Genomic DNA, 23,979 nt, shown 5'->3' with positions numbered 1-23,979 from the left:
TGTTTTGCTGAAGAGGCAGTTGGTGCCGCGTTCCGTTGCTGTCCCCCGACCTTTCTCCTGCTTGAGTACAATCATCCACGTCCATCATATCCCCTGCCCCAGCGTCCACGCCTTGGGCTCTCGTCTTGGATGCATACGTACTGACGCAGTCCTCTTGCTCGTGACCGAATCTCTTGCAGGATTTACACCACGCGCCTTGCATTGCCTCCTGAGATGGCCGACTCTTTTGCACCGCAGGCATAGTGGCGGTCTGCCAGGGATATCTATCAGAACTTGACAGCCCATGATTTTTGTCATATGCGGAATCGTTTCAACTGAGATTCCATTGTGCAACACTAACTTGAGCCTGCGTGTCGTTGTCTCTGCTCCCGAGAAGGCAGTTGACCTCCATTTCTCTCTCTCAATCTGGTCAGTTTTACCGAAGGTGTTGAAAACATTAACCACGGCGTCGTTCGGCACATGCATGGGAAGCCAGTGCAGCGATATGTCGACCTCCTTTTTGTTCGGGTCCAAGATTACACATTTCTTGTTCTTCACGACAATTTCGCCCTTTGTGACAAGCTTTTCTTTTGGCAATCTTGAATGCAATGTCAATGCCCAGACATGATTGTAGATATATGCTCCGAACTGGGCCACGTCTTCTTTATCAATAATTCCCAACACTCCATCCGCAAAATCGTCTGCGCGATAAGGCCTGCCACTTGGGTCCGCATGCAAGAAGATGGTGTTCAAGGATATGTTACCCGTGAGCAATGTAGAAAGTAACATTCTGTAGTTCTCGGTCGAAGCCTTTCCTGCAGAATCGACGGTGATATCCCGGCTAGGGTTAGCCGTAAGCAACGCTCGCTCGGAGCTCATCCTTCCTACGTCCTGCTAGCACAACAGCCGGAAGTAGAATGAACCACTCGGCCACCACCGCACTCTTTTCGTTTATTTAGTGTATTCTACAGATATGGTGGATTCCATTGAGCCATTTTTTCAACTGCATGTAGTAGAAAGCAACAAAACGGACATGAGCATCTAAACTCTGACGCGGTCGACAGGATTCGAACGTATGCGGGGGAACCCCAATGGATTTCTAGTCCATCGCCTTAACCACTCGGCCACGACCGCACTCTTTTCGTTTATTTAGTGTATTCTACACATATGGTGGACTCCATTGAGCTATTTTTTCAACTGCATGTAGTAGAAAGCAACAAAACGGACATGAGCGTCTCAACTCTGACGCGGTCGACAGGATTCGAACCTGTGCGGGGGAACTCCAATGGATTTCTAGTCCATCGCCTTAACCACTCGGCCACGACCGCACTCTTTTCGTTTATTTAGTGTATTCTACAGATATGGTGGACTCCATTGAGCCATTTTTTCAACTGCACGTAGTAGAAAGCAACAAAACGGACATGAGCGTCTCAACTCTGAAGCGGTCGACAAGATTCGAACCTGTGCTGGGGGAACCCCAATGGATTTCTAGTCCATCGCCTTAACCACTCGGCCACGACCGCACTCTTTTCGTTTATTTAGTGTATTCTACAGATATGGTGGACTCCATTGAGCCATTTTTTCAACTGCACGTAGTAGAAAGCAACAAAACGGACATGAGCGTCTCAACTCTGAAGCGGTCGACAAGATTCGAACCTGTGTGGTGGAACCCCAATGGATTGCGAGTCCATCGCCTTAACCACTCGGCCACCACTGCACTCTTTTCGTTTATTTAGTGTATTCTACAGATTTGGTGGATCCATTGAGCTATTTTTTCAACTGCATGTAGTAGAAAGCAACAAAACGGACATGAGCGTCTCAACTCTGACGCGGTCGACAGGATTCGAACCTGCGCGGGGAACCCCAATGGATTTCTAGTCCATCGCCTTAACCACTCGGCCACGACCGCACTCTTTTCGTTTATTTAGTGCATTCTACACATATGGTGGACTCCATTGAGCTATTTTTTCAACTGCATGTAGTAGAAAGCAACAAAACGGACATGAGCGTCTCAACTCTGACGCGGTCGACAGGATTCGAACCTGTGCGGGGGAACTCCAATGGATTTCTAGTCCATCGCCTTAACCACTCGGCCACGACCGCACTCTTTTCGTTTATTTAGTGCATTCTACACATATGGTGGACTCCATTGAGCTATTTTTTCAACTGCACGTAGTAGAAAGCAACAAAACGGACATGAGCGTCTCAACTCTGAAGCGGTCGACAAGATTCGAACCTGTGTGGTGGAACCCCAATGGATTAATGGATTGCGAGTCCATCGCCTTAACCACTCGGCCACCACTGCACTCTTTTCGTTTATTTAGTGTATTCTACAGATTTGGTGGATTCCATTGAGCTATTTTTTCAACTGCATGTAGTAGAAAGCAACAAAACGGACATGAGCGTCTCAACTCTGACGCGGTCGACAGGATTCGAACCTGCGCGGGGAACCCCAATGGATTTCTAGTCCATCCCCTTAACCACTCGGCCACGACCGCACTGTTTTCGTTTATTTAGTGTACTCTACAGATATGGTGGACTCCATTGAGCTATTTTTTCAACTGCATGTAGTACAAAGCAACGAAACGGACATGAGCGCCTCAACTGTGACGCGGTCGACAGGATTCGAACCTGTGCCCCAATGGATTTCTAGTCCATAGCCTTAACCACTCGGCCACGACCGCACTCTTTTCGTTTATTTAGTGTATTCTACAGATATGGTGGACTCCATTGAGCCATTTTTTCAACTGCATGTAGTAGAAAGCAACAAAACGGACATGAGCATCTAAACTCTGACGCGGTCGACAGGATTCGAACGTGTGCGGGGGAACCCCAATGGATTTCTAGTCCATCGCCTTAACCACTCGGCCACGACCGCACTCTTTTCGTTTATTTAGTGTATTCTACACATATGGTGGACTCCATTGAGCTATTTTTTCAACTGCATGTAGTAGAAAGCAACAAAACGGACATGTTTTCATATTCGGCTTTATGTGCATGCGTTTGACCCTGTGTAAAACGTCCGCTCCAGGCCACTCAGACGGAATTTGCCTGTAAATTGGCACGGGAAACAAGGTATCTATCAAATGGGCTGCCAACACTTTCTTTGAAACCGAAAAGAGGTAATCTGGGGTAAACCTGACTTTTAGAAAGTTGACGCAGTCCACGACCTCCTGATAAAACCCTGTCAACTGCAAGCCATGCTCGTGGAAGCCAACATATATATCAGGCATATAGTTGTAGGCTACTGCTCTCTTCACGGCGTCTAATAGGGGGTGCACAGACTGCCTATAAAACCAGATTCTCATGATTAGCTGCTTTACAAACAAGTGCTGTAGACCTAAACCTCCATCCTTGACTTTCTTGAAAAGGTTTTCTCGGCGCATTCTTTCAAATGTTGAGCACCATATCGTGGTGGCAAACACGCGATGGCATGCATGTACGATTTTACGGGAACACTGAAGTACTTGCAAAATGTATACCATTTTCGCCACCAAAAACACATTGCAAACTGAAGCCTGCTGGAATATTGACAGTTCCTTGCCTCTCCAAGTGAATGCATGCTTTTTCATCTTATCAATTCTTTCTGACCACATCCTGTTTGTGTTTCTACTTGCGTGTAATGGCACCCCCAGGTAGTCCGGGTTGCTCGTCTGCCACTTGATATCGCAAAATATTTCTGGAGTTGAACCCCAAAGCCCACACCATACTCCTAAAGACTTCTCTTTGTTTACTTGAGCTCCAGAAGCTGCACAAAACAAGTCGACCTGCTCCATTATTTTTTGGACACTTCTCTTATCTTTCACCAAGAACGCAACGTCATCTGCATACGCCACAACTTTAACTTCAACACCACCCAGCTGAAAGCCATGAACGTCATACTGACAGATTACGTGTCTACACAACGGTTCTAAGTACAAATCGAAAAGTAAAGGCGATAAAGGACAACCTTGCCGGACCGAAGCTCCAAGCGCAATCGGGGTGGCAATGAATCTATTCACCACAAGGCTCGTTGCAACTAGTTTGTAGCACAACTGGATGCGATTTACAAACCTATCTCCCATGTTGACATGACGCAGCAATGCGAACAGGTATGTATGACAAACTCTATCGAAAGCTTTCGAAAGATCCAACTGTAGCATCGCCACATGCCCACCCTCATATCTGCACCAGTCCAGCACCGTACGAACTATATGTATATTGGTTTGTATTCTTCTATTCTTGATGGCACACGTTTGATGTTCCCCTACTAGATGGGGCAACACAAATTGCAGACGTGCAGCAAGCACTTTAGCGAAAATTTTGTAGTCCACATTGCATAGGGTAATAGGCCTATAGTCAGTCACTTTCGGAGTGGACCCCTCAGCTATTTTCTTCGGGATTAATACAGTGTGCGACCTCCGAAAACTAAGAGAAAAAATGCCCTTTTCCTCCGCTTCTGCATAAAGATTAAGTAAAACAGGCGTGAGCAGCTCTACGTACTTCTTGTAGAACTCTGCTCCCAAGCCATCCGGCCCGGGAGTGCGGTTGAAAGCTAACTCTTTGATTGCACACTGTATTTCTGTTGCTGCAATGTCCGACCCTAACATTTCTTTCTCCTCCTCACTTAGCTTTGGCATGGTTGCAATGCACCTATTTATCAAACCCTTGTCAACTTTTCGTGCTGTTTGTCCAAACAAACTCTTATAGTAATCGACGAATATCTCCCTCACTTTCTCAGAGTCACCCACTACTTTACCCCCGTGCTCTAAACTTTCAATGCGCCTACTACGCGTCTGCTTCCTCTCTGTTGCCAAATAGCTTTTGTTTGGCGTTTTATCCGGCAGATATCTCTTTGTTCGACATCTAACTCTTGCGCCTTCATACCTATGTTCGCTGAAAAGGTCGAGCCGGAGCTCGATTTCCTTTATATCGTCAAAACATGTGCCTGGGTTTTTCGCCTCAAGCTGTACCAGACTGCGATGAGCTTCTTTCAATTTGGTTTCTTCACACATTCCTTGATATGCTATTATATTACTCCTCTCAATCGCGTAACCTCTAACCTCCTGCTTGAAGATTTCCCACTTTTCGGCCCAGCCTAAGGGGTTCTCGGCAAGACGTGCAAGCTTTCGTCGTATGTAATCATCAAAAACAGAGTCCTGTAAAAGCTTCGAATTCATTTTCCATAGCTTCCACGTCTTTGGAGTGCGTTTTGCCGTTTCGGGATTTCCAATTGTTGCCACTACGAGACAATGATCGCTGAAGTGGACTGGGAAGACTTGGTATTTCATCACCTCTCTGAGTTTGTTAGCGGAATAGTATATGCGATCCAATCTAGCGTGTGAGTTCCTTTGAAAATGTGTGTATTTAATTGTGTCTTGTGTACTATATTCTGCAGCATCAATCAAATTATGAGTTTCTACAATGTATTGCAGACACTCGGCACTATCATCTTCAAGATTTCGGAATGTGGTTCTGTCACTCGCTGAGAGGACGCAATTAAAATCTCCCAGAAACACCATGTTATATTGGTCATCAAAATATTGTCTGGTCGATTCGAAGAACGCACAGCGTTGATTCTTATCATTTGGAGCATATACGACTAAAAACCTCCAAAGTTCCCCCCTAATGTCTACATCTAGCATTGCTGACCTACCATCTGCATCTACGGCATGGTATACATGGGTATAGGAAAGACATAATCAGTGTTCCCTTATGAACACATCGTGTGAGTACCATTCCATTCTGTAACACTCGAAAATAGCTTTAACTTTTTTTTCTTTTCCACCTTTATTTTTCAGAGCTTACTACTCTGAGTCACGTCGACTCAATACCTCACAATACCATACACAATACGACAAAATCACAGAGAGAGAATACGATGTTTCTCCTCTATACCGGACACGTTAATAACACAATTTCTACAAAACATTCAGCCTTTCGCAGACTGTATCTAACCACTCAGGCACTTCTAAGAGCTGAGTACAAGCTAACTTTACCTGCAGTAGTTCGGCTTTGAAATATTTCATAGGAGGACACAAGGGCTCTTCGTTCCTATCGGCCATACGAAGCTTCCACAAACAGTACATGGCGACAAGAAGAACGATATCGTATATCACATTTTCACCGGGGCGTAATGGGAGGAAGCGGATAGTGTGAGGATTAAGCGAAAGACGGCGCTTAAGGACTTTGAACTGTAAGTCATCCCAAAAGAATAAAGCTTCTGTGCAGTCCAGAAAAAGGTGATCGACAGTCTCGGGCGTGTTGCAAAATCTGCAATTCACGGACCACGGAACACAGAATCCCTTCTGTTGAAGCCAAGCTTTCACGGGCAGTGTGGACGTGTGTAATTTAAAGAAAAATGACTTCATGTTGGGCTTGACCGGCATCTTCCTGACTCTGCACAATACATCCGTGCCGTGCCATCCGGAGGGGATTTGACGGTAGATGGGCACAGGAAAGAGTACATCGAGAAGATGAGCTACCAACGTTTTCTTGGCGACAGAAAAGAGGTACTCTAAGCTGAATCTAGCCTTCAAGAAGTTTAGGCTCTCGACAACCTCTTTGTAGAACCCGCTTAAGCGTAGACTTTCTTCGTGGAACCCAACATATATATCGGGAATGTAGTTGTACGCAAGGGCCCGCTTGATGGTTTCCAGAATCGGGTGTGAACTCTGCCTATAAAAAAACAGTCTCATGACGAGTTGCTTGATGTAGAGATGCTGTAAGCCTAGTCCGCCGTCCTTGACTTTCTTGAACAGGTTTTGTCTTCGCATCCTTTCGAACGTTGAACACCATATTGTGGTGGCAAATATGCGATGACAACGATGTATAATTTTGCGGGAGCATTGCAGGACTTGCAAGAGGTAAATCAGCTTAGCGGCCAGAAAAACATTGCACACAGAAGCTCGTTGAAACATTGAGAGATCTTGTTTTTTCCAGGTCGAAGCATGTGTCCTAATGTTTTGTAATCGCTCCGACCACAAGGAGGTCGTGTTACAACTTTTGTCTAACGGGACCCCAAGGTAGCAAGGACCACGGGTTTGCCACTGAACGCCACAAAAGAATTCCGGGGCTGTTCCCCATTGACCGCACCATATCCCCAGAGATTTGTCCTTGTTTAGACGTGCCCCAGAGACTTGACCAAACACATGAAGTTCGTGAATAACTTTGACGACACTTGGCTTGTCTGTCACGAGAAACGCAAGGTCATCCGCGTACGCCACGACCTTCACCACAGCATCGCGAAGCTCGAAACCACGTATGTCATCACGAGAGATGATACGCTGGCATAACGGCTCAAGGTATAGATCAAATAGTAGGGACGACATGGGACAGCCTTGTCGTACTGAAGCTCGAAGGGGCACTGGCGCGGTAAGAGTGCCGTTAATTACCAGGCTCGTTGCAACCTGTTCATAGCGCAACTTGATTCGGCTTACGAACTTGTCTCCCATGTTGACGTAATGCAAGAGCGAAAACAAATAATCGTGACACACCCGATCAAAAGCCTTAGAGAGGTCCACTTGCAGCAGGGCTACATGACTTCCTTCAAGTCGACACCAGTCTAGAACCGAGCGGACAACATGGATGTTTGTTTGTATGGTCCTGTTCCTGATTGCGCATGTCTGATGATCGCCAACAAGTTGTGTCACCACAAGCTGGAGCCTGGCAGCAAGTACTTTGGCATACACCTTATAGTCCACATTACAGAGTGTGATAGGCCGATAATCGGTCACCTTGGGTAACCGTGTCTCCGCCACTTTTTTGGGTATGAGCACAGTATGGGACCTTCGAAAACTGTGCGAGAAGATCCCGTTAGTCTCAGCTTCCGCGTAGACGCATTGTAGAATGGGCACCAGCAGGTCCACGTACCGCTTGTATAACTCAGCTCCCAAGCCATCAGGTCCAGGAGAACGGTTAAAATTCAAACTCTGTATTGCAGAATGGATTTCCGCCTCTGTAATTTCAGCGTCCTGGACATCTTTCTCTTGCTCGTTTAACTTGGGCATATGAGAGAGAAACGACTGGATCAAATCGTCGTCCACCGTGGCAGTTGGCCTCCCAAACAGGTTCTCATAGTAGTCAACAAATATTTGTTTCATGCGTTCAAGGTCTGTGACAACATGTCCTTGGTCCACCAACCGCGTGATAAGTCGAGAGCCGGTGGCCTTACGCTCTCCTGCAGCATGACTTTTAGACGCGGTCATATCAGGCAAAAACCTCTTCGTTCTCGATCGTACCCTCGCGCCTTCATACCGATTGTTGTTGAAAAGTTCAAGACGGAGACGAATCTCATTTAAATCTTCCAAGAACGTCCCAGGGTTATCTGCTTCCAGTCTTGTGAGTTCTTGTTGTGCTTCCTTTAACATGTTCTCTTCATACATTTCTAGGTAGGCTAGCACGTTACTTCTCTCTATTGCAAAGGCTCTCACGTCTTGTTTGAATGTTTCCCATTTAGCAGCCCAATTTCGCGGGTCATGTTGAAGCCGTGAAAGATTGGCCACCACGCGCTCATCAAAAACTGGATCTTGGAGCAACCTAACGTTCATCTTCCACAACTTCCATGACCTGGGGCTGCCCAGCCTAGGAGGGCGACACCCAATAGCGACCTTCACGAGGCAGTGATCAGTAAAATAAACAGGGTGCACTTCGTACTCACACACCGTATTCCACTGAGCGACAGAAAGATAAATACGATCCAATCGTGCGTGCGATGTACCTTGAAAGTGAGTGTATCTTATCACTGGCTGTGTGCTGTATTCGCAGGCATCTCTTAAACCATAATCACGTGCTATTCGCTGCAGACACTCGGCACTGCGGTCCTTCGCTTGAGAGGCAACGCTCCGGTCACTAGTTGACAGCACGCAGTTAAAGTCCCCTAAAACGACCAGGTTACCACGGGCTTGCAAATATTGCGTTAAGGATTCGAAGTACGCACACCTTAAGGTTGCATCATTGGGAGCATAGATAACTAGAATCCTCCAAGGCGTTCTGTCAATAAGGATATCAAGCATCACAGCCCTACCGTCGTTGTCCACCGCGTGATAAACATGAGTGTAGCCTAGGCGTTTTCGCACGAGAAGGAGAATACCTGCTGAGTAGCCCACAGCCTCACTAACAACAACGTCGAACTCATCGAGAAAATACTGGGATAACATCTGCTCAGTGTTTTCCGGAGAACCTAGTTTTGTTTCTTGGAGTGCGAAAAAGTCGACATGTGGGAAGCTGTCAAGGAGTCTTTTCAGTTGATACTGTCGCTTTTTGGTATTCAAACCACGACCGCACTCTTCTGGTTTATTTAGTGTATTCTACAGATATGGTGGACTCCATTGAGCTATTTTTTCAACTGCATGTAGTAGAAAGCAACAAAACGGACATGAGCGCCTCAACTCTGACGCGGTCGACAGGATTCGAACCTGTGCCCCAATGGATTTCTAGTCCATAGCCTTAACCACTCGGCCACGACCGCTTTTTTTTTTTTTCAACATTTCTTTTATTATGGCTATGAGATATATACAAACATGATATTATGCTAGACGACAAGCTAGATTACACTTGCAGAAAGGTCTCCCGGCTCGGAAGCAACCTTTGCACACATGAACTTAACCACTTGGGCACAACGCCCCTATGTTGGGCCATCGCATACATTTCACTGATTTCCTGTTTAAAAAGGCACATTGGTGGGCTAAGTGGCTCCTCATTCCTGTCTAGTAATCTCACCTTCCATATACAAAACATGGAAATGATACACACAATATCATCACGGTTGTTTTCTGTTAGCTCATTTGGTAAAAACCTCATCGTATAGGGGTCCAACCGAATGTACCGTTTTAAGTTAACGCTGAGCTCGTCCCAAAAGAAAAGCGCTTCCGTACAATCCAAGAAAAGGTGTTCGATTGTTTCAGGCGTATTACAGAACCTACAGTTCGTTGTCCAAGGTACAAAAATCCCTTTTTGATCCAGCCATACTTTAACGGGTAGGCTTCTTGTGTGTACTTTGAAGAAGAAAGTCTTGATTTGTGGTCTGATTGGCATCTTTCGGACGCGACACAATATGTCCTGATCTCCACTGTCACATGATACTAGCCTATAAAGAGGCACGGGAAACAGTGTATCAATCAAATCATGATACAGCTTCTTGCGGTGTACACTAAAAACATATTCCGGTGAAAATCTAACAAGAAGAAATCGAATGCTTTCTACAACTTCGGCGTAAAATTCCGTGACAGGATACGTGCAGTTTACTGTGGCAACCGTTATATCGGCCAAGTGCACACTTCCAACAGACTGCAACACTGTTCTTAACAAAGGGTGATTGCATTTCTTATAGAAGAACAATCGCATCACTAGTTTGGTGACAAATAGATGACGTAATCCGAGTCCACCTTTCATGACACTGTGGAACAGATTGTCCCTTCGCATGCACTCAAACCCCGACATCCATACATAGGTTGCAAACAATCTATGAAACTTCTGAATGTTCTTGCGCGAAAGTTGTATCACTTGAAGCAAGTACAGCAGTTTAGAAACAAGGAACACATTGCACACTGAAGCTCTTTGAAAAATTGACAATCTTCTTTGTTTCCAGCCTTGAACCCTCTTCTCCATCTGTCTTCGTTGTTCGTCCCACACCTGGTTTGTGTTCCGGGTCTTATCCAAGGGTACTCCTAGATACTCTGCAGGCATCTTCTGCCACCTGATCCCTTCAAACCGTTCTGGTGTGGACCCCCATTCACCAACCCATATCCCTAACGACTTTGTCTTGTTGAGATCCGCCCCAGACCTTTCACAAAACTGATCTATACACTGTAACACATTTTTCACGCTCGGTTTGTCCCTAGCAAAAAAGGCAATATCGTCAGCGTAGGCTAATACCTTCACATGCGAGTCGCCGAGCACAACTCCTGTGATACTATTATTCTGAATAACACTTTGACACAAGTATTCCACGTATATGTTGAATAAGGCAGGCGACAAGGGACACCCTTGTCTGACAGATGACATCAACGGTATTGCATCTGTGCACAGGTTGTTCACTAGCACTGTAGTTTCCACATTCTGGTAACACAGTTTCACTTTTTGTAAAAAGGAGGGTCCCACCCCACTTTCAGACATTACCCAAAACAAGAAATCATGGTCCACTCTATCAAAGGCCTTTGATAAATCAGCCTGCAGCATTGCCACCTGTTCACCCTCGTGTCTGCACAGATCAAGGACTGTTCTTGTCACATGTATGTTTGATTGGATGTTTCTTCCTTTGATAGCACAGGTTTGATGCTCACCCACGATGTTTGTAATGACCTTTTGTAGCCTGCATGCCAGGATTTTAGCGTATATCTTATAATCTACATTACAGAGTGTTATCGGCCTGAAATCAGTTACTTGCGGGATTTTTCCTTCTTCCTTCACTTTGGGAATAAGAACCGTGTGCGTTCGTCTGAATGACAGGGGAAATCTTCTTTCGTCTCGGATTCTCTGTATACGTTTAACAACACAACAGGCAACCAGTCCTTGAAGGTTTGAAAAAATTCACCGCTTAGTCCATCAGGTCCCGCAGTGCGATTTCGGGGAAGTGATCCTATGCTTTGTCGAATTTCCTCTAATGTGATGGGTGCTTCAAGTTCTTCACGTTGCCGCTCTGTTAACTTTTGAAACGCTATTTCATCTGTCGTCGAGTGGGAAACGTTGCGTGGCTTGCGCTTGGTGCCGATCAAATCCTTATAGTACTTCTCGAAGATGTCAAGTATCTCTTTGCTCGTTGAAATGACAGTTCCATTATACATTAATTCATCAATCTTTTTCCGTCTCCCCCGCTGTCGCTCTTTCCAACAGAAGTTCTTACCAGGTGCCTCATCGGGAAGAAATATTTTAGCCCGTGATCTAATTCTTGCACCGTTGTATTTTTCTTCGTTTATAATGTCTAGTTCCATTTTTGTTTTCTCCAAGATGTCCTTGCAGCATCCCGGCACTTTCGATTCCATCTCGAGTACCTCAGAGAGTTGTCTGTTTAGTTCATTTTCACGTTGTTTTTGAAGGAAGCTTCTAACACTGCTCTTTTCTATAGCGATTGCACGTATCTTCTGCTTGAACAGATCCCATGCCACAGACCATTCGTCTGTGCTGGTAGCCATTTCTACGATTCCCTCCTTAACTCTGTCGACGAAGGATTCGTCCTCCAGCAGCTTCAAATTTAATTTCCAGTACTTCCATTTGTTTGCTCTTGGCATTTTATTTTCTTTTTCCCCGATAGTTACAGTAACAAGACAATGGTCACTAAAATAGGCTGGTTTAACTTCATACTTGGCCGTTCTCAAATTGCACCATTCAGATATGTATATGCGATCCAGTCTTGCGTGGGAATTACGTTGAAAATGTGTGTACATTTGGACATTTCCATGGCAGCTGTCGGCAGCGTCGTGTAGATTATGGTTACGAATAATTCCTTCTAGAACCGGTTGACTTATGTCCCGGGAACTTCCGTCTGTAGACCTGTCTTCCTCCCGCATGGTACAGTTAAAGTCTCCTAATAAGACGCAATTCTTTACATTGCCGATAACATCCGTCAATGACTCGAAAAAGTCTTTTCTTTTAGTTTTCTCGTTCGGAGCGTAGATGTTGATGAATCTCCATACTTCCAATTTATCGATAACGACGTCAATGTACGCAAGCCTCCCTTCGCTATCTACTCCGTGTGAAATGGGGACAAATCTGTTGACCTTCCTCAACAAAAGCAAGCATCCGGCTGATTGTCCCACTGCATGGCTGACCACGACGTCGTAGCTTTTTTCAAACAAATCCTTAACCAGGACAGTTGTTTCAGCTTCTCCACTGATTTTTGTCTCTTGGATCCCGAGGACATCTATGTGTGTTAACCTCTCCAAGTACCTTCGCACTTGGTATTGCTTCTTCCTCGAACTGAGACCTCTTACGTTAAGTGTGCCCACGACGACGCTACGCATTTTATGTATGTATTAGCTGCAGTTAAACACGGTTATCAGATTCTGCTCCCGTCTCCGAAGTGATTGACATAAGGAAGGCTCTTTATCTGGAACTTAGTTGGACACAAATTCCATGTCTTCCAGCATCGACGCACCCCTTTCTCTTAATGGCGGTGTTAAGCTTTGTAACGGATCTCCTTTCATTTTCTTTCCGGTTATGCTTTCACGTTCGACATCCTTCCCACTCTTCTCACCCCTTGTGTTTATCATTTCCCATTTCCTAGTCGTCATCATCACAATAGGATCAGCCACCGTGTTATTATCATTTCAGTTTTCGTTTGCATTGCTACTGCTTGTTCCACTAAGCACAGTTTCCAGTAGCGGCGCATTTTGTTTTGCGGCCGAGTCATCATCTACCATTTCATTATCGTCTGCTAGGAATAAGTCAGGTTCGTCCAGGACGACCTTCTTCGTCTTCGACGCGTATGTGACTACACACTCAACATCGTCATCACCATAACGCTTGCATTTCCCACACCTTGGTGTTTGACACTGTTTGCGAATATGTCCCAGTTGCTTGCACCGAAGGCACAACGGTGCCCTTCCTTTAACAGCCAGTAGAACTTGACACCCACAGAGCGCCATTTGGTGTGGCAGGTCGTCAACTGTCATGCCTCCTTTTAACTCAATATTGAATTGTCTCGTAGTGGATTCTACACCATCGAAGAAGGAATCTTTCCACTTTTCTCTGTTGATCTCTTTAACCTGACCAAAACGCTGCAACCCTCGTCGTATTTCCTCGTCGGGCAGGGCACCCGGCACCCAGTGCATTTTCACTTCAACGTCTTTTTTGTTGGGGTCGATGATGACGCATTTGCGCCCTTTTACGCTTAGTTCTCCGAGAGCTAAAATCCTTTCTTTCACCAGGCTGCTATGAAACCGGATGCTCCACACATGGTTATACTGATATACCCCAAACGTGGCTACATCTTCCTTATTTACAAGGGTCTTGAATACTTCAGCAAAGTGATGTTGGTTATATGGCCTTCCAGTCGGGTCAGCATGCAAGAAAAGTGTGTTTAAAGACACACTACCTGTAGGTACGGTAGGCATGATCATCTTGTAATCCTTTGTAGTCCCAGCAATTCTGTCATTCCTGTTTTCCACCCTGTTAGGGTTAGCACTCATCGTCGCTCCGCCGGAGCTCATACCGCCCACAACCGTTCGCTTTCACTACCGGAAGTGAACTCAACTGCTCGGCCACGACCGCACTCTTTTCGTTTATTTAGTGTATTCTACAGATATGGTGGACTCCATTGAGACATTTTTTCAACTGCATGTAGTAGAAAGCAACAAAACGGACATGAGCGTCTCAACTCTGAAGCGGTCGACAAGATTCGAACCTGTGTGGTGAACCCCAATGGATTTCTAGTCCATCGCCTTAACCACTCGGCCACGACCGCACTCTTTTCGTTTATTTAGTGTATTCTACAGATATGGTGGACTCCACTGAGCTATTTTTTCCACTGCATGTAGTAAAAAGCAACAAAACGGACATGAGCGTCTCAACTCTGACGCGGTCGACAGGATTCGAACCTGTGTGGTGAACCCCAATGGATTTCTAGTCCATCGCCTTAACCACTCGGCCACGACCGCACTCTTTTCGTTTATTTAGTGTATTCTACAGATATGGTGGATTCCATTGAGCTATTTTTTCAACTGCATGTAGTAGAATGCAACAAAACGGACATGAGCGTCTCAACTCTGACGCGGTCGACAGGATTCGAACCTGTGTGGTGAACCCCAATGGATTTCTAGTCCATCGCCTTAACCACTCGGCCACGACCGCACTCTTTTCGTTTATTTAGTATATTCTACAGATATGGTGGATTCCATTGAGCTATTTTTTCAACTGCATGTAGTAGAATGCAACAAAACGGACATGAGCGTCTCAACTCTGACGCGGTCGACAGGATTCGAACCTGTGTGGTGAACCCCAATGGATTTCTAGTCCATCGCCTTAACCACTCGGCCACGACCGCACTCTTTTCGTTTATTTAGTGTATTCTACAGATATGGTGGACTCCATTGAGACATTTTTTCAACTGCATGTAGTAGAAAGCAACAAAACGGACATGAGCGTCTCAACTCTGAAGCGGTCGACAAGATTCGAACCTGTGTGGTGAACCCCAATGGATTTCTAGTCCATCGCCTTAACCACTCGGCCACGACCGCACTCTTTTCGTTTATTTAGTGTATTCTACAGATATGGTGGACTCCACTGAGCTATTTTTTCCACTGCATGTAGTAAAAAGCAACAAAACGGACATGAGCGTCTCAACTCTGACGCGGTCGACAGGATTCGAACCTGTGTGGTGAACCCCAATGGATTTCTAGTCCATCGCCTTAACCACTCGGCCACGACCGCACTCTTTTCGTTTATTTAGTGTATTCTACAGATATGGTGGATTCCATTGAGCTATTTTTTCAACTGCATGTAGTAAAAAGCAACAAAACGGACATGAGCGTCTCAACTCTGACGCGGTCGACAGGATTCGAACCTGCGCGGGGAACCCCAATGGATTTCTAGTCCATCGCCTTAACCACTCGGCCACGACCACACTCTTTTCGTTTATTTAGTGTATTCTACAGATATGGTGGACTCCACTGAGCTATTTTTTCCACTGCATGTAGTAGAATGCAACAAAACGGACATGAGCGTCTCAACTCTGACGCGGTCGACAGGATTCGAACCTGTGCGGGGAACCCCAATGGATTTCTAGTCCATCGCCTTAACCACTCGGCCACGACCGCACTCTTTTCGTTTATTTAGTGTATTCTACAGATATGGTGGACTCCAATGAGCTATTTTTTCAACTGCATGTAGTAGAAAGCAACAAAACGGACATGAGCGTCTCAACTCTGACGCGGTCGACAGGATTCGAAGCTGTGCGGGGGAACCCCAATGGATTTCTAGTCCATCGCCTTAACCACTCGGCCACGACCGCACTCTTTTCGTTTATTTAGTGTATTCTACAGACATGGTGGACTCCATTGAGCTATTTTTTCAACTGCATGTAGTAGAAAGCAACAAAACGGACATGAGCGTCTCAACTCTGTCGCGGTCGACAGGATTCGAACCTGTGCGGGGGAACCCCAATGGATTTCTAGTCCATCGCCTTAACCACTCGGCCACGACCGCACTCTTTTTGTTTATTTAGTGTATTCTACACATATGGTGGACTCCATTGAGCTATTTTTTCAACTGCATGTAGTAGAAAGCAACAAAACGGACATGAGCGTCTCAACTCTGACGCGGTCGACAGGATTCGAAGCTGTGCGGGGGAACCCCGATGGATTTCTAGTCCATCGCCTTAACCACTCGGCCACGACCGCACTCTTTTCGTTTATTTGGTGTATTCTACAGATATGGTGGACTCCATTGAGCTATTTTTTCAACTGCATGTAATAGAAAGCAACAAAACGGACATGAGCGTCTCAACTCTGACGCGGTCGACAGGATTCGAACCTGTGCAGGGGAACCCCAATGGATTTCTAGTCCATCGCCTTAACCACTCGGCCACGACCGCACTCTGCTGGTTTATTTAGTGTATTCTACAGATATGGTGGACTCCATTGAGCTATGTTTTCAACTGCATGTAGTAGAAAGCAACAAAACGGACATGAGCGCCTCAACTCTGACGCGGTCGACAGGATTCGAACCTGTGCCCCAATGGATTTCTAGTCCATAGCCTTAACCACTCGGCCACGACCGCACTCTTTTCGTTTATTTAGTGTATTCTACAGATATGGTGGACTCCATTGAGCAATTTTTTCAACTGCATGTAGTAGAAAGCAACAAAACGGACATGAGCATCTCAACTCTGACGCGGTTGACAGGATTCGAACCTGTGCGGGGGAACCCCAATGGATTTCTAGTCCATCGCCTTAACCACTCGGCCACGACCGCACTTTTTTTTTTCCTTTATTGTAAAACAATGTTCACGCTAAAATATTTCTAAACATATACACTTCTTCCTGTAGTGCTATAAACTACCTTGTCTCTCGCAAGGACTTTCACACAAATTTCATTCAACCATGTAGGCACTTCTCCATTCACTGTAGCTACTTCTTTTAGCATCGTCAATTCTTCTCTCAGTAACTGTATCGGTGGCAGCAAAGGTTCTTCGTTTCTGTCTTTCAGCCTGAGCTTCCATAGACAAAAGAGAGCAACTAGACATAGCACATCATACCTTACACCATTTGTCTCACGCAAAGGCAAAAAACGTATTGTGTGCGGGTTCATATCCAGATCTTTCCCAATCATCCTACTGAGGTCACTCCAAAAGAACTGAGCTTCGGTACAATAAACAAAAACATGCTCTATGGTTTCGGGTGTCTTACACAAACGGCAATTTGTTGTCCAAGGTACAAATATACCCTTTTCGTGCAACCAGGTTTTCACTGGCAAGGTTCTCGTGTGTAACTTGAAGAAGAAAGTTTTCATTTCCGGTTTAATCTGCATTCTTCTCACCCTCTGCAATATGTCCATACCATGTGATCCTTGTGGTACGCGCCGATATATCGGGATAGGGAAAAGCATATCTATTAAATAATTGGCTAACTGTTTCTTGGAGACCGTGAAAATATACTCCCTGGAAAACCTGAACTTTGCACGAGGTCAAAATAGAAACCACGTAGCACAATGTCCACTTTTTTTTACAGCAACGGTTATCTCTGGCAAAAAGTCATGTCCGACACATTGCTTCACACACTCGAGCAGAGGATGTTTGTTTTCTCTGTAAAAGCTTAGTCGCATGATCAGCTGTTTGACATACAAGTGAGACAAACTTAGTCCCCCTCTCTCTGCCTTACAGAAGAGGTTTTCTCTTCTCATGCGTTCAAATGGGGAATTCCATATAAAGCGGGCAAATATGCGATGGAATACATGGATGTTCTTCCGCGAGCATTGCAGTACATGTAACAGATACCCTAGTTTAGCAACTAGGAAAACATTACAGACCGCAGCACGTTGGAATATTGAGAGCCTTGCTTGTTTCATGATGTTGGCGTGCTTCTGCACTTTCGTAGCTAGTTCTCTCCACACCGTGTTTGTATTTGTGCTGTGTTCCAAAGGTACACCTAAGTATGTGGCTGGTATGGTCTGCCAGGTTATTATTTCAAAGACTGCCGGTGTTGTACCCCACATTCCTCCCCAAATTCCAATTGATTTTTCCTTATTGATTTGCGCTCCAGATGCCTCGCTGAACCGGTCAAGCTCGCACAGAATCTTACTGACACTGGGCTTATCCTCCGCTAGAAACACTATGTCATCCGCATAGGCTAGGACTTTAACTTCGACACCATACATTTTGAAACCGTTGATGTTAGTGTTACGTATGACACTTTGACACAGAGGTTCCAGGTAAAGGTCAAATAACAGCGGAGATAAGGGACATCCTTGCCTCACCGAAGAACACAATGGTACTGGGTTTGTGAGGTGGTTGTTAACCACGAGCTTCGTTGCTACGCAAGAGTAACACATTCTAATTCGCTCTATGAACACTGGTCCAAAGTTCATTGCTTTCAATACCATGAACAAAAACAAATGTCTAACCCTATCAAACGCTTTCTTAAGGTCTACTTGCAGCCCAGGCGAAAATCTGGACTGGTCCCAGAATGGTTCCAGTTGAATCTGGACTGGTTCCAGTTGGATGTTTGGTGGTCCCGGAATGGTTCCAGTTGAATGTGGATGGTCCCAGCTGGATTCCCAAGTGGGGTGGCTGGTTCCACTTTGGTGACATCAGTGGTACCACTCTGGTCTCAGATAGTTCCAGAAGTTCCAGCTGGAGCCTCACAGGTACCATTTTGTTCCCAGAATGGTCGCTGAGACTCCAAGTTGGGCAGCTTCCCAGCTTCCCCCTTTGAGATTTCATCTTGTCCACACTTGCCATGTTTTGTTTGTTCTATTACTCTGATCTATTTTAGCACAGGCATGGTCTCTTTTTATTGCTGTTTATCCAGGTGCGCGCGTCTGCGAATGTTGTAACTCCAATTCGTGCACATTCTCATCTGAGGTGAATATCATAACATATTAAGTACCAGGGAAATGTAAAAAAATACATCCCAACAACAACAAAAATTAAGCTAAATATTAGAAGAAAGACAACAACAAAAAAAGAAAATGTAATTGCAGAGGCTGATGCAGTGAAGACGCCACGGCAATTCAAACTTCAAACGGCGAGAGCCGAGAGGGAGAGGAGAGAGCGAGAGGCGAGCGACGGAGCGAGAGGGCGAGAGTGGCAGGTGGCAGTTAGAACCGGTTAGAACTTTGAACTTCGACGCGTCGCGGCAAGTTGGTTTTGTCTTCAGTAACAGTCGCAAGGATGGTGATGGTGTATCTCCTGTGCAGTATTTACGTGTGTTTCAGTGCGCTTTGTAAGACAATGCGATGATAATGGCTCCTGTGCAACACAATGTCGATTTCCCGGAAGAGTTTTGACGCCAAGAATACGTAAACGGCGTAGAGGCAAGAACGCACTGTGAAACGCCAATCGGACTGCACGTCGCGAATGTTTGCAGGTATGAGTGATGACCGTGATGTTTTGATTACTATTAATTAGATGTTTCATTTTAGAAACTTCGGAGGAACTTGAAGAGAAACAGGATAAGAAGATTCCGAACGTACGGTGAAGAGGAATGGGGTGTATGTCGCGACCTGCATGGAAAACAGGAGTGTCGTGTCATCTTCTCTAAGAAAATACAAGTTGTGAGGTGGCCAACGAACGAAAGCTCCCTGTGGTCCGTGAGTGCATCGCACAGTCAGGCATATGCTTTGTCTAGACACAGTGAGTGATCAGACTTATACTACGTGGTATGTAAATGTAGAGATGTATTGATTATTTCTTTCTGCTCAGTGTATGCTTTTAGCAGAATAAACGGTAATTACTTGAGCAATATGTGCATTTCTACGCATTATTTTCGGTCACGCATTCAGTGGTCCCAGCTGCTAAGTGGCCGGATCCCGGACCACTTAGCAGAGGGGACCACTGGGTCAATTCCACTGGTTCCACTTCAAGTGGGACCATCGTGAAGCTGGTTCCACTTTCAACTGGTCCCAGTCACTAAGTGGTCCCACACTCAAAGTGGGACCTGTCCAATAAACCACTTTGAAGTGGTCCCACTCCAGATTTTTGCCTGGGAGTACAGCAATCTGTTTGTTTTCCATTCTACTAAGTTCAAAAATCGTTCGCAGCACATGAATATTTGTCTGGATAGTTCTCCCCCTGATGGCACAGGATCGGTGGTCTCCGACGAGCTTGTCCACACACTGTTGCAGCCTCGTTGCAAGCACTTTTGCATGCACCTTGTAATCTACGTTGCACAAAGTTATCGGCCTATAGTCTGTCACTTTGGGCACAGCATCATCGCGCACTGTTTTCCGTATCATGACTGTGTGGGTCTTCCTGAAACTCGGCGGAAGCATTCTTTCCGTTTCGGCTTCCCGAATTACTTGCAACAGTATCATAGATATGTAATCAGCATATTTAATGTAAAAATCGGGTCCTATCCCATCCGGTCCAGGTGCTCCATTCTTTTTTAAACTGCTTATTGCTTGCCTGACCTCTTCCAATGTTATCGGTTTTTCCAGATTATCTTGATCCGTCTCTGTCAACCGTGCTACCACTTCCGATAGGCGTCCTTCTATCTGATGATCCACTTTGCCTCTGGACCTTCCTATCAAATCAGTGTAATATCTTTCGAAACTCATTCGTATTTCCTCTGAGTTTGCTAGTATCTTTCCATTCTCCTGTATGTCTGTAATCATCTTGTTTTTACTATATTCCTTCTCCTTTCTTATGAACCTTTTGCTGGGCATTTCGTCCGCTACGCAACACTGCATTCTTGCTCTTATCTTCGCTCCCTCATACTTTTGCTCGTCAATTATATTCAGCTCCAACTTTATCCGAGCCATCTCTTCTGTGAACTCTCCCGCCCTTCTTGATTCCATTTCCATTACTTTTCCCAGCGTCTTCTGTAGTTCTTGCTCTCGGTGTTTCTTCTGGAATGTCAAAATGCTGCTTCGTTCTATGGCGAAGGCCCGTAACTTGAGTTTAAACTCCTCCCATGCTCTCGTCCAACTGGTTCTTTCATTCATTATTTCAACTATGCTATCCTTTACGAAGTTCGAGAATTCTTCATCTTCAAGTAGATTTACGTTGAGCTTCCACATTTGCCATCCAGTGTGCTTCCTCCTTTCTCTTTGCACCTGACCTAGCGACGCTATTACCAGACAGTGGTCACTGAAGTAGACGGGGTGTACTTTATACTCTACACAATGCGTAGTTTTCGTTTGCGCCACATAAATTCGGTCTAGTCGAGCATGGGAGTTGTTCTGAAAGTGTGTAAATATTGTTTTCCTGTTCGAGTTTCCATCTGCTGCGTTGCACAATCCATGTTCTTCTAGTATACCTTGCAGTACGTCCGTACTTTTATCTTTATCTTCTTTGCGATTACTTCGGTCCTCTCTCTTCAACGTGCAATTGAAATCACCCAGTAGCACCGTTTTATAACTACTGTTGATGAGTTTACTCACAGTTTCAAAAAAGGCTGCTCTGTCTTGTGGTTCATTCGGTGCGTAGACATTTAGAAAACGCCATATTTCGCTGTCAATGAGTACGTCCATCACTGCTAGTCTGCCCCGATTGTCGACCATGTGAGATATCGATTTAAAACAATCCAACTTCCTTAGCAGCAACAGACAGCCTCCCGAGTTTCCCATAGCATGGCTTACGACGACGTCGTAGTTCTTGATAAAGCATTCTTCTACTAACCTCTCTGTTTCTTCTTGTGTGCAGATTTTTGATTCTTGTATCGCAAGCATGTCTATTTCTGGGAACTTTTCAAGATAGCGGCTTAGCTGGTACTGCTTCTTCCGAGAGTTAAGACCTCTCACGTTTAAAGTTGCCACTGATATTGTTCTTCCCATTGCTTTTAAACGGTGTTATGGGTGTCTCTCTTTTGCCGCTGTGCGTTACGAAGCCTATGTTGTCAAAAAATTTGCGTCTTCCAACTGGGACAAGTCAGTTTGCGTTGGAAGAAGTCTCAACCCCAAATTACTGCTCGATTTTAGTGTCTTTCCTTTCGTTGTAGACCATTGTTGATCTTTGTTTTCGCTCAGTTCAGCAACAACCTCTTTTGTGCTACCTTTTCTCTTTTGTGCTACCTCTGCCTCTTTCATTTCCTCATCAGTGCCACTTTCATCAATCTCTCCTTCCTGCTCCTGTAACTGAGCATTCCTTTCTCGCAAATCTTGGCCTACAACGTCATCTTTGTCAGCCTCTGTTCCGCGCTGTTTATTTTCTTCATTCGGGTCCGCTATGTGAAACTCACTTTCTTGTTCGTTATTCTTTCTTACTCTTGAGGCATACGTCCCAACGCACTCTTCGTCTAAATGGCCATAGCTGCGACACGTTTTACACCAAGGGGTGTGGCACTGTTTTCTGATGTGTCCTATTTGTTTACATCTGAGGCACATTGGCGGTCGGCCTGGCACAGAAAACAGCACACGACAGCCCTCCACGAAAGTTTGGTGGGGCAAGTTCGTAGCTGAGACTCCCTCATGAAGCCGAATCGTGACCTGCCGTGTTGTGGTATCTATCCCTTCGAAGAAGGAGCCTTTCCATTTTTCTCGTCTTATTTCTTTAACATTTCCATACTTTTCTAACGTCTTCTGAAGCGCTTCGTCCGACACATTTCCTGGGATCCAGTGAATCTTAATTTCTATTTCCGTGCGGTTTGGGTCGATAACCATACATCTTTGCCCTTTGACCTCTAACTCCTTCATAGCAAGCAAATTTTCCTTTGCTATTGCACTCCGGAAGCTGATAACCCAAACATGATTGTACTGATAAACCCCGAAGTTTGATACGTCTTCCTTCTTCACTAAGCCTTCCAACGCCTGCCCAAAATGGCCTACGTTATATGGTCTTCCTTCGGGGTTTCCATGCAAAAACAGGGTGTTACGTGTCACAGTACCTGTTGGAATCGTTGGCATAATAATCTTGTAGTTCATTGTATCCTGTGAGCCTGTTCCCTGTCCTTGCACCCGGCTAGGCTTAGCCGTACTAGTCGCTCCAACGGAGCTCGAAGAACCTGCGTCTGCACTCATCGAGTGCCGGAAGCAGGAAAAAACTCGGCCACGACCGCACTCTTCTCGTTTATTTAGTGTATTCTACAGATATGGTGGACTCCATTGAGCTATTTTTTCAACTGCATGTAGTAGAAAGCAACAAAACGGACATGAGCATCTCAACTCTGACGCGGTCGGCAGGTTTCGAACGTGTGCGGGGGAACTCCAATGGATTTCTAGTCCATCGCCTTAACCACTCGGCCACGACCGCACTCTTTTCGTTTATTTAGTGTATTCTACACATATGGTGGACTCCATAGAGCTATTTTTTCAACTGCATGTAGTAGAAAGCAACAAAACGGACATGAGCATCTCAACTCTGACGCGGTCGGCAGGTTTCGAACGTGTGCGGGGGAACTCCAATGGATTTCTAGTCCATCGCCTTAACCACTCGGCCACGACCGCACTCTTTTCGTTTATTTAGTGTATTCTACAGATATGGTGGACTCCATTGAGCTATTTTTTCAACTGCATGTAGTAGAAAGCAACAAAACGGACATGAGCATCTCAACTCTGACGCGGTCGGCAGGTTTCGAACGTGTGCAGGGGAACTCCAATGGATTTCTAGTCCATCGCCTTAACCACTCGGCCACGACCGCACTCTTTTCGTTTATTTAGTGTATTCTACACATATGGTGGACTCCATTGAGCTATTTTTTCAACTGCATGTAGTAGAAAGCAACAAAACGGACATGAGCGTCTCAACTCTGACGCGGTCGACAGGATTCGAACCTGTGCAGGGGAACCCCAATGGATTTCTAGTCCATCGCCTTAACCACTCGGCCACGAGCGCACTCTTTTCGTTTATTTAGTGTATTCTACACATATGGTGGACTCCATTGAGCTATTTTTTAAACTGCATGTAGTAGAAAGCAACAAAACGGACCTGAG

At 45.4% G+C, this 23,979-nt stretch overlaps 1 long non-coding RNA gene and 28 other non-coding genes across 29 annotated transcripts; 1 reads left to right on the top strand and 28 right to left on the bottom strand.

Annotated features, from left to right (window-relative positions):
* Positions 1-1,031: 1,031 nt before the first annotated feature.
* Trnas-aga (transfer RNA serine (anticodon AGA)) lies at positions 1,032-1,113 on the bottom strand. The gene has a single exon. It is a non-coding gene; the product is annotated as a tRNA-Ser (tRNA).
* Positions 1,114-1,225: 112 nt separating this feature from the next.
* Positions 1,226-1,307, bottom strand: Trnas-aga (transfer RNA serine (anticodon AGA)). Its single transcript has one exon. It is a non-coding gene; the product is annotated as a tRNA-Ser (tRNA).
* Positions 1,308-1,419: 112 nt separating this feature from the next.
* Trnas-aga (transfer RNA serine (anticodon AGA)) lies at positions 1,420-1,502 on the bottom strand. The gene has a single exon. It is a non-coding gene; the product is annotated as a tRNA-Ser (tRNA).
* Positions 1,503-1,614: 112 nt separating this feature from the next.
* Trnaa-cgc (transfer RNA alanine (anticodon CGC)) lies at positions 1,615-1,696 on the bottom strand. The gene has a single exon. It is a non-coding gene; the product is annotated as a tRNA-Ala (tRNA).
* A 111-nt stretch (positions 1,697-1,807) lies between these two features.
* Positions 1,808-1,888, bottom strand: Trnas-aga (transfer RNA serine (anticodon AGA)). The gene has a single exon. It is a non-coding gene; the product is annotated as a tRNA-Ser (tRNA).
* A 112-nt stretch (positions 1,889-2,000) lies between these two features.
* Trnas-aga (transfer RNA serine (anticodon AGA)) lies at positions 2,001-2,082 on the bottom strand. The gene has a single exon. It is a non-coding gene; the product is annotated as a tRNA-Ser (tRNA).
* Positions 2,083-2,396: 314 nt separating this feature from the next.
* Trnas-aga (transfer RNA serine (anticodon AGA)) lies at positions 2,397-2,477 on the bottom strand. Its single transcript has one exon. It is a non-coding gene; the product is annotated as a tRNA-Ser (tRNA).
* Positions 2,478-2,589: 112 nt separating this feature from the next.
* Positions 2,590-2,663, bottom strand: Trnas-aga (transfer RNA serine (anticodon AGA)). Its single transcript has one exon. It is a non-coding gene; the product is annotated as a tRNA-Ser (tRNA).
* A 112-nt stretch (positions 2,664-2,775) lies between these two features.
* Positions 2,776-2,857, bottom strand: Trnas-aga (transfer RNA serine (anticodon AGA)). The gene has a single exon. It is a non-coding gene; the product is annotated as a tRNA-Ser (tRNA).
* A 6,496-nt stretch (positions 2,858-9,353) lies between these two features.
* Positions 9,354-9,427, bottom strand: Trnas-aga (transfer RNA serine (anticodon AGA)). Its single transcript has one exon. It is a non-coding gene; the product is annotated as a tRNA-Ser (tRNA).
* A 4,851-nt stretch (positions 9,428-14,278) lies between these two features.
* On the bottom strand, positions 14,279-14,359 carry Trnas-aga (transfer RNA serine (anticodon AGA)). Its single transcript has one exon. It is a non-coding gene; the product is annotated as a tRNA-Ser (tRNA).
* A 112-nt stretch (positions 14,360-14,471) lies between these two features.
* Trnas-aga (transfer RNA serine (anticodon AGA)) lies at positions 14,472-14,552 on the bottom strand. The gene has a single exon. It is a non-coding gene; the product is annotated as a tRNA-Ser (tRNA).
* Positions 14,553-14,664: 112 nt separating this feature from the next.
* Trnas-aga (transfer RNA serine (anticodon AGA)) lies at positions 14,665-14,745 on the bottom strand. Its single transcript has one exon. It is a non-coding gene; the product is annotated as a tRNA-Ser (tRNA).
* Positions 14,746-14,857: 112 nt separating this feature from the next.
* Positions 14,858-14,938, bottom strand: Trnas-aga (transfer RNA serine (anticodon AGA)). The gene has a single exon. It is a non-coding gene; the product is annotated as a tRNA-Ser (tRNA).
* Positions 14,939-15,050: 112 nt separating this feature from the next.
* Positions 15,051-15,131, bottom strand: Trnas-aga (transfer RNA serine (anticodon AGA)). The gene has a single exon. It is a non-coding gene; the product is annotated as a tRNA-Ser (tRNA).
* A 112-nt stretch (positions 15,132-15,243) lies between these two features.
* Positions 15,244-15,324, bottom strand: Trnas-aga (transfer RNA serine (anticodon AGA)). Its single transcript has one exon. It is a non-coding gene; the product is annotated as a tRNA-Ser (tRNA).
* A 112-nt stretch (positions 15,325-15,436) lies between these two features.
* Positions 15,437-15,517, bottom strand: Trnas-aga (transfer RNA serine (anticodon AGA)). Its single transcript has one exon. It is a non-coding gene; the product is annotated as a tRNA-Ser (tRNA).
* A 112-nt stretch (positions 15,518-15,629) lies between these two features.
* Positions 15,630-15,710, bottom strand: Trnas-aga (transfer RNA serine (anticodon AGA)). Its single transcript has one exon. It is a non-coding gene; the product is annotated as a tRNA-Ser (tRNA).
* Positions 15,711-15,822: 112 nt separating this feature from the next.
* Trnas-aga (transfer RNA serine (anticodon AGA)) lies at positions 15,823-15,904 on the bottom strand. Its single transcript has one exon. It is a non-coding gene; the product is annotated as a tRNA-Ser (tRNA).
* Positions 15,905-16,016: 112 nt separating this feature from the next.
* Trnas-aga (transfer RNA serine (anticodon AGA)) lies at positions 16,017-16,098 on the bottom strand. The gene has a single exon. It is a non-coding gene; the product is annotated as a tRNA-Ser (tRNA).
* Positions 16,099-16,210: 112 nt separating this feature from the next.
* Trnas-aga (transfer RNA serine (anticodon AGA)) lies at positions 16,211-16,292 on the bottom strand. The gene has a single exon. It is a non-coding gene; the product is annotated as a tRNA-Ser (tRNA).
* A 112-nt stretch (positions 16,293-16,404) lies between these two features.
* Positions 16,405-16,486, bottom strand: Trnas-aga (transfer RNA serine (anticodon AGA)). Its single transcript has one exon. It is a non-coding gene; the product is annotated as a tRNA-Ser (tRNA).
* A 112-nt stretch (positions 16,487-16,598) lies between these two features.
* Positions 16,599-16,672, bottom strand: Trnas-aga (transfer RNA serine (anticodon AGA)). Its single transcript has one exon. It is a non-coding gene; the product is annotated as a tRNA-Ser (tRNA).
* A 112-nt stretch (positions 16,673-16,784) lies between these two features.
* Trnas-aga (transfer RNA serine (anticodon AGA)) lies at positions 16,785-16,866 on the bottom strand. The gene has a single exon. It is a non-coding gene; the product is annotated as a tRNA-Ser (tRNA).
* A 2,495-nt stretch (positions 16,867-19,361) lies between these two features.
* Positions 19,362-19,849, top strand: LOC135371297 (uncharacterized). The gene is made up of 2 exons (XR_010415559.1): positions 19,362-19,478; positions 19,534-19,849. It is a non-coding gene; the product is annotated as an uncharacterized LOC135371297 (long non-coding RNA).
* A 3,368-nt stretch (positions 19,850-23,217) lies between these two features.
* On the bottom strand, positions 23,218-23,299 carry Trnas-aga (transfer RNA serine (anticodon AGA)). Its single transcript has one exon. It is a non-coding gene; the product is annotated as a tRNA-Ser (tRNA).
* Positions 23,300-23,411: 112 nt separating this feature from the next.
* Positions 23,412-23,493, bottom strand: Trnas-aga (transfer RNA serine (anticodon AGA)). Its single transcript has one exon. It is a non-coding gene; the product is annotated as a tRNA-Ser (tRNA).
* Positions 23,494-23,605: 112 nt separating this feature from the next.
* On the bottom strand, positions 23,606-23,687 carry Trnas-aga (transfer RNA serine (anticodon AGA)). Its single transcript has one exon. It is a non-coding gene; the product is annotated as a tRNA-Ser (tRNA).
* A 112-nt stretch (positions 23,688-23,799) lies between these two features.
* On the bottom strand, positions 23,800-23,881 carry Trnas-aga (transfer RNA serine (anticodon AGA)). The gene has a single exon. It is a non-coding gene; the product is annotated as a tRNA-Ser (tRNA).
* Positions 23,882-23,979: the final 98 nt, after the last annotated feature.

Source organism: Ornithodoros turicata, chromosome 1, assembly GCF_037126465.1.
Source record: "Ornithodoros turicata isolate Travis chromosome 1, ASM3712646v1, whole genome shotgun sequence".
Lineage (NCBI taxonomy): Eukaryota > Metazoa > Arthropoda > Arachnida > Ixodida > Argasidae > Ornithodoros > Ornithodoros turicata.
Note: the sequence above shows the minus strand (reverse complement) of the source record. Positions and strands in the feature narration are given on the sequence as shown.